The sequence below is a fragment of the Lagopus muta genome, chromosome 3 (genome assembly GCF_023343835.1).
Source record: "Lagopus muta isolate bLagMut1 chromosome 3, bLagMut1 primary, whole genome shotgun sequence".
NCBI lineage: Eukaryota > Metazoa > Chordata > Aves > Galliformes > Phasianidae > Lagopus > Lagopus muta.
In genome coordinates this window covers 88502325-88511049 of record NC_064435.1, presented here as the reverse complement: position 1 = coordinate 88511049, position 8725 = coordinate 88502325, and positions in this window count along the sequence as shown.

The window sequence follows — 8725 nt, the reverse complement described above, 5'->3', positions numbered from 1 at the left end:
ATCTTTATAGAGGCCTCAGCATTTACCCTATTTCTAAATAGTTCTACAGAAACCTATTCATCTAAAAATAGTATTCAACAGCTTGAAATGTGAAAACTGTGCTTGTCATTAGATATCTGAGATACATGATCATGAGATACAGATAAAGCATAGGAGTCCCTGCTCTCATGAGCAGGCAGCCAGAGGCTGGACATATAAGGTCATCTAAATTGGCAGTACACCTTACTTTTTAGTACCTGTATTGTTCTCTAATACTCCTCTTGAACTATTTTCAGTTAAACTGACCTGCCCATAAAACTATAGTGAGCAACTCACACCAATTTGAGCTAAAAAGATGTCCAGATTTGATTTACAGGTGTTTATATTGATTGATCTGCCACAGGTAGATTCAAAGATAATTTGAATTATCTTCAAAGAAAAGATTCCAATTTTCCAATGTACCCTTTATCTTTCCTAAAGAAATCCTCCCTACCTGAATTCATTACATCCAAGGATACAATCCACTTAAAAAAAATAAATAAATAGATTAAATCATGGACACATTATGTAATTCAGTTTCTCCATTTGTATGTGCAGCTTGAATAGCTTTAAGATGCTAGAGCAGTCAGTGTCAATTTATTCCAAAGGATTATTATCATACACTACAAGTCACAGGGATGCCACACTAAAGCTGTGTTGCTGCAGAATATTTGGGGCTGGGGATTTACTGGTTTAGTACTGCTTTTGTTCATTCTAAAACTCCTGTCATATTTAGAGTCTTACAGAGAAATGTCTTTGCAAAGCTATGTTCCCTCATAAATTAAACTGCTTAGCAAAAGTGCTTAGTAATGATTTTACATTTTGGCTTATGCACGAACCTTTCTAATTTGTTGTATTACAGCCTGTACTCCTTGTGGAACTATCAGCTAATTTAATAGCCTTCTTTTCTGCCTTTCCTTTTAGCTGAGGCTTTCATGTAGTCTTCAGCATGTTTGATTCTGTTTCCAGATTCACAAAATAAGAGGTCACTCCCCTCTGCCGCAGGAAGAAAATAATGGCTTTTAAACTGACCAAAGATCATTGCACAAAAAGGTGTCTGCACAAACTCTTTCAGATCCCACCCAAAAGGAGAATTAAAAACATAGGGTGGTCCACATGTGAATACAATACAACACCAAAAAATGCCAGCAATACTTTTTGTGATAACAAATTAACTGTATGTTAATAGTTACTATTAACTGTATGTTATTAGTATGATGCTTTCATAACATCCTCTTTTGCCTTGTTTTATTGGCTATCTGAGAAGAAGGCTCACTATAAAAGCCCAGGCTTGATCCCAGTACATGTAGCATAAACACGAGATTTTATGTGATTAATACAATTTAGAGGAGTTTTAAACCAGCTTTAAAAATCCCGTGTCTCAGATCCATGTTATGATATGCATAAATACATCGTTTACATGAAAGAGAGAAAGAGAAAAGGAGAAAAGGAAGGAAGGAAGTTTCACCATACCAAGGTTATCCCTTTCCATGTGCACACTCAAAGACAAGCCTGCTGTGCCTAGATAGTTCATAATATAAGTATTACACTACTGAACTTCTGGCAGCGAGTAAAATAGATGTAAGGCTGTACTAATTCAAATGGTCCCTGTTTTTATAGGATTGCACCTACACTTTAGCATTAACTCCATTTTTAGTTTTTCATTAACATAAATACAAATAAATCCTATACAGATTGTTATAAATGGATTTGCAGCATGCATACATACTACATGCCATAAGATATTTTCATTTCACATTAATTATATGAGGAAGATGTATTGGACAATAAAACATATTTCTGACAGGTTTGTGCAAGTTTGGATTTGTTCATCCCAAATCTCCTTTTCCTAGAATCATTCTCTAGTTTATTTATGTTTCAACACTTTCCTAAGACATGTCTCCAACTATAAGATTGTTACATCCATTGCTGCAATCCAGGTTACTACTCCAAATGTCTTCATGTCTGAATCAAATTTTAAGCTGCATGTAGGGTAATTAATATTCCCAGAAAGCTATCTAAAATCTTTCATTTTCTATTCATACTTACACTCTAAGAGTCTTGCATTTTATGCCATTTAAATGAGAAACACAAAATGAAGTCTACTCACTAAAATCACGTAGGATCTGTGCACACCTATGTAAGACAAGCACCTCACTTCCAAAAAGCAGCTATCTAATTTTGGCAGGTGTCTTCCTGCCAGTCAACTTCTATGTATTACACAGGAACTAATTAGAAATGTACTCACTGCAGCATATTTCAAAGTAAAATCTACAATTCCAAGGTGTTTCCACCTCATCTGCCTGCTATCCAGCCCGTGGCTATTTGTTACATTCGATTGTTGCTGCCTCTGTGGTTCTACATGTAGGTGCGGATACTCAGCTTGGTGAGAACTCTGTGCATCCTTTACAGAGGCATGCTGGTTCAGGATAACCACTTAAGTCAGGGTATCTGTTGATATAAAGGTGTAATATGAAACACATTTGTTCTCTTCTTCAAGGCAGCCTTGTTTGTGAACAGTTTACTGCTAACTGTACAACTAGATTCTCATTTGAGCCTTTTATTCTGTAGTTGTATTGTGACCATTAAACATCCCAAACAGTGGGAAGCATATGCTAGGAATGTCACATTTTAGATATCTAAGCAACATCACGTATACTTGAGTAAATATAACTGAATTGGTTATCACAGCATTCAGAAACAAAAGACTGAGCCAGCTCCTAGCCAAGAAAAGCAAGGGTAACTAGCATCTGTGTATTCTCCTCTCACCTGATAGAATTCCTTCTTCTGGATGATAATATTTTTGGCTGTCATTTCCACGCAGCAAGAAATTTCTTTAACTGAAAGTTTGACTGGCCTTTAACTTAATGGAGATATTGATGATATTTAATTATTTTGGTTAGGAAGACGACCCTGTTTATGATTCCAGACCTCCAGGAGTTGTGCTGTCATCATAGCTCTGCAAAGATTACCAAATTTCATTATTTATTGGTTGTCGCACTACTACCTCATACTTAAAATTTGGATGCTGAATATTCTGATTAATTTCCAAGTTTGAGGTCTTGGGAATAAGCTTTCCAATGATCATCTTTAAATAAAGCTGGAATCCCAGATGCGTGCATATCTTAAAGGATTCGTGACCCAAGTGCTGACTTAAGTACCACCAGATTCTGATTAGTAATTATCAAGAAATCCTGCCCTGACTGCCATCAATGAGAAAATTGAAACCCTACCTTTTGTCCTTAACATACATGGGTTGTTTTAGGATAATACAGAGGCATGACAGTTCAATGTGACCCCTAGGTTCGTAACAGCCATCGAAGTGCAGACACTCAGTCTTGTGCTTAATACAGAGAATACTTTTCTGATTTGTCTGTGTGTGAGTGAGTTTGGAACATTTTGTGTAGATCTTTTTATCTCCTAAGTATTAACACAGTAGTGATCACAGAGTCACATTGTAGAAGTTGGAAGGGAACTCGGGGGATCATCAAGTCCAAGCCCCCTGTTAGAGCAGGCTCTGTAGAGTAGGTTGCACAGAAAAACATCCAGGCAGGTCTTGAATATTTCCATTGAAGGAAACTCCACAAGCTCTCTGGGCAGCTTATTCCAGTGCTCTATCACAGTAAAGAAGTTCTTTCTCACATTCGTATGAAACTTCTTGTGTTCCAGTTCTCCTGTTACCCCTTCTCCTGTTGCTGCTCACTGGTGCCAATGAAAGCTCCTCACCGAGTGTTCTCCATTGGCCTCTTGGTGAATGGAACAGGAAAGACAGCAGTCATGTATCCCATTTTGATGTTATCATTTCATTAGACTTGGAAGGAAGAAAGTGGCAGAACCAATTGTCAATCAATTGTCTTTCATATTGGGGTCTCTAAAAGTGCAGAGAACTTGTCACAGAGATTGACTGTATTTCACATCTACTGAAATGCAGTCATATCGAGCAAAACAAAGAAGTTCCCCAGCTCTCTGAAACAATCAATGTTAATATAAATTAGTTTGTGATCTACATTACTCAGCTGTATAATTTTTTTTTTTTATTGAACACATTAATGTAAAATAAAGACCCAAGTGTTCATTGTACACAGCCTGAAACCTCTTCCAGCAGAGGAGAAATAAAAAGTAATTAGAAGAATAGCTGACTAAAAGGATTTAAAATTTTATTGAGACCTCTGGCTTGCATAAAGCCTACATTAAATGTTATTCATCTGAATGTTTCACTCACCTCATTCCATTTTTTCTGATACAAACACAATAAATGTAATAGATTTTAAGCACAATTAACCCTATATTATGATCAGAAAAAGAAGTGCTAAGAGAAGTACAATACAGCAGCAAAATAAGCCATCATAAAATACAGCCCCAGGACAATACCACACCAATCTTAGTCAAATCAGCCAACAGCAAACAAGAAAGTATGCTCTGGATATGTGTTCTGTCCCTTTCTGATTAAGATGGAGGATACCTTACTCTTATTTCCACACACTCATGAAATGACTCTGATTTCTGAGTAAAGCAATGATCTCACAGGAGCCAAGAAATGATTGCTTAGGTCTGAAATATCCAGGTCAATACACTTTAAAGCTACATGTTATATTACTACATTATTTATTTCTTAAAATATTTAATGTATCCTTCATTGATTCATCATTATGTCAACAACATTACTATAAAATAATGTTATCCATTACAGACATGTAATATTCTGGTATTTTTGTTTTGTTTTATTTTTCCTGTAAGCTTTAATGAAAAACAAGCCTTGAATGTTGAGGGCTAAGTCACACCAATTTTCTCCCTGTATCATTGGTTGTAGTGGAGTTTTACCAGTTCATTACCAGTTGCTCTGTCAACTCTTACCTTCCCAGCTAGAAAGGGAAAGACAGTGATGTTTAGTACCCAAAATCTCTTCTCCAGAGATAATTTTGTAATGAACAGTTGTAAATACTGCTTCTTTCTAACTAGGACAGAACTTCACAGTCTAAAACAGCTGTCAGTGTATTGTTCATATGAGGCCTAGGTCATATTCATAGATTTATATTTCACTCTGCAAGACAAGATGGTTAAACACCACCCCCTGAATTCATACTACTGCTCCTCTTCCTTACCTTCCACCAGAGATATTACAAGCCCATTAAAGCCTTCAGTAAACTCTTCGAAGAGGTGTGGAAAGCAGATGTATTATTGCTTCAATTTCACAAAGGAATAACTAAGGAAAATTGATTTACCCAAAGTCCTGGAGTCAGATACACCATAACATCATTAGAACAGTATGCAGATTTCCTCATATCTTCAGTTGGTGCTCAAGGAAAGGCAAGAAAACACTGTTGAAAAAGTTTTCCTTGCTAGAAACAGTGACATTTTTGTGGACTAAGAATTTGCAAAGAACACTAGCTCCTAGAAGGAACATCTGGCTTGGAACTGCATTTGTTTTGGTGAAAAACAGGTCTTGTCCCCATACCGATAAGAAATCTGCATCACTGATTGCAAATGTTTGTTGACTTTCGCCCTAATGGTCCCAATTCTCTCATTTCAGTTTGAATCAGCTATTATGCTGCCAACACAGCAGAATAACATAGCCTTTACTTGTAATCAGGAAAAAAAAAAAAAAAGAGCAAAACAGAAAACCTTGCACAATGAAGGATTCTGAAATACTATTTCTCATTGTCCAGACCCAATAGTATCACAAAATCTTGGAATGTTGAAGAAACAGGGAAAAATAGGTGCTGCTTTTAAAAGCTTTCTCAGGCACAGTGGTCTAATTAGAGTCAACAGTATAGTCCAGCAATTCTCTCTCACTGATAAAAAACATATGTGGAAATAAAAGGACCAGACTTCCAAGGCAGCCAAAGATTTGCAAGAAATCATCTTCATCTGCACCTCAATTTACCTATCCTAATCTGCAGCATCCATTCTACAGCATAGTTCTAGCACACAGAAGAGATCTGCAGCAATTTTCAATAAAGCCTCTTAAGAGACTGATTCTGGAAGGAGCTTCTTTCTTTCTGTATCCCAATCCTTTTTTTCCTGTCAGTAAGTTTATATAACAACTTCCTTAAGAATCCTTGGAGGAAACAGATTGTTTTCCATGCACTGGGCTGCAACAAAATCAGAGTCCTTCAGACTTATGAGACATTGTTAATTGATGGAGAGGACTGATCTCAGTGAGCTGCCCTTTTACAGATCTGGCCAGAGAGGTTGAAATGTTATTGCTCCCTGATTACTGACCCCATCCTTGCACTGACAATTACCATCCATTCAGCCAAATAACACGAATAAGCCAGCAACATACTGCAGTTATGCCAGACAGCTTAGTCAGCATGTCTTTTAATAGCAGTATTCTAATAGGAGCTTCCGATAACATTTGCCACTCATTCCAATATCCCATCACTCTCACTTTCCTAGTTGGAGCCTTATTTATGCGTGTTGGCGGTGGCATAACCTATAGATGGGACTTTTCCAGCTTGAAAATGAGATACTGTCATATATGTCAGAGAAGATCAAATGAAGCTTTCCAATATACTGCCCCAGAGGTATTAACTTCTTAGAATGGCTGTCCATTTCCCAAAGGATTGAAATAATCTGCCCAGAAAGCATGAGCCTAGCAGTCAGTTCCAACTGTTTTAGTGGAAAACTGGGGGAGATCTCAGCATTATTTAATAACTGTAGCTTCTGGCAAGGGTTTAATATGCACATTTAAGCACTGTATTTTGCTGCACTTGTCTGAATGCTGGATTGGATCTGTAGGGTACTGAAGAACAGCACAAACAAACGTGGCTGATTCCTCTGAGAAATTCTCACTCCCTGTGGGACCAACCATGACTAAGAATCATGATTTTTCACCTAAGGCAGATTCTTCTTTGCAAAGCTAACAATTTTATAGTTGTAAATAAAGAAACATAAATAATCAGTGGTGCAAGTAATACAACAGCAATAGGCCATTTAGGTATCAAAATGACATCAGAAGGCTGCTGTTTTCTCCACTTGTAGCTCCAGAGGGCTGTAATTTACTTCAGAAATTTGGTTATAACAGATGAGAGTGGAGGTTTTCTCAAACAAAGCATTCTGAATCGTTTTCAAATAGAAATACTAGATATTGTTCCACAGTCCACATGTGGCAAAAAGAACAGTAATATAAAACATGAAAAATCCAGTAAAAGAGGGTTTGTTTTTATGAAGTAATTTGTCTCTATGCTTAATAATGTTAGGTGTGATATAAGTTATGCCTTGGATTTGAGAAGAGTGTAATGTCATGAAGAAATTCTATAATTAAGCTTCTCCTATGGGAAGATTATTTATTTTTGCACTATGAATCTTGAAGCAAAAAAACCAACAAAAATACTATTACCTTAAAATGCCTCCAGGGTAATTTTATATCATGCCTACAACCTGGATAACAAATACAGATCAATATGTTTTTTGCAAAAGTAGTATGATAGAATCATAGAATGGCCTGGGTTGAAAAGGACCACAATGATCATGGAATCAACAGAATGGCCAGAGTTGGAAGGAACCTCAAAGATCAACAAGCTCCAACCCCACTGCCACATGCAAGGCCACCAACCTCCTCATTTAATACTAGACCAGGCTGCCCAGGGCATCATCCAACCTGGTCTTGAACACCTCTATGGACAGGGCATCCACAACCTCTCTGGGCAGCTGTTCCAGCACCTCACCACTCTCTCTGTAGAGAATTTCCCCCTGACATCCAACCTAAATCTTCCGTCCCTTAGATTAAAACCATTTATCCTTGTCTTGCGGTTATCTACCCTTTCAAAGAGTTGGTTCCCCTCCAGTTTATAGGCTCCCTTTAGGTATTGAAAAGTCACATCACAGCCCTCTTTTCTCCAGGCTGAACAAGCCCAGCTCCCTCAGCCTGTCTTCATAGAGGAGGTGCTCCAGCCCCCTGATCATCTCTGTGGCTCTCCTATGGACTCTCTCCAACAGTTCCCTTTGTTTCTTGTACTGGGGGCTTCAGACCTGGACACATTGCTCCAGATGAGGCCTCACAAGAGCAGAATAGAGAGAGACAATAACCTTCCTGTCCCTGCTGGCCACCCCTCTTCTGATGGAGCCCAGGATACCATTTGCTTTCCAAGCTGCAAAGGCACACTCCTGGTTCATGTTAAGCTTTTCATCCATCAGGACCCCCAGGTCCTTCTCAGCAGGGCTGCTCTCAAGAACTGCTCCTCCCAGTCTGTATAAAAGCCTGGGATTCCTCCAGCCCAAGTGCAAAACTCTGCACTTTGCCATGTTAAACCTCATTAGGTTCACCCAGGCCCACCTTTCAAGTCTGTTGAGGTCCCTCTGAATGGCATCCCTTCCTTCCATGATGTCAACCACACCAGTCGGCTTGATGTCGTCAGCAAACTTGCTGAGGGTGCACTCGATTCCCCCATCAATGTCATTGATAAAGATGTTAAAGAGCACTGGTCCCAAGACAGACCCCTGGGTGATGCTGCTCATTACCAGCCTCCACCTGGACACAGAGCCATTGATGACCACCCTCTGTCTGCGGCCTTCCAACCAATTTCTTATCCATCGAGTGGTCCACCCATCAAATCCACATCCCTCCAATTTGGAGATAAGGATGTGGTGGGGGACCATGTCAAAGGCCTTGCTCAAGTCCAGGTAAATGACATCGGTCACTTTCCCTTTGTCCACCGATGTCGTCACTCCATCCTAGAAGGCCACCAGATTGGTCAAGCATGAC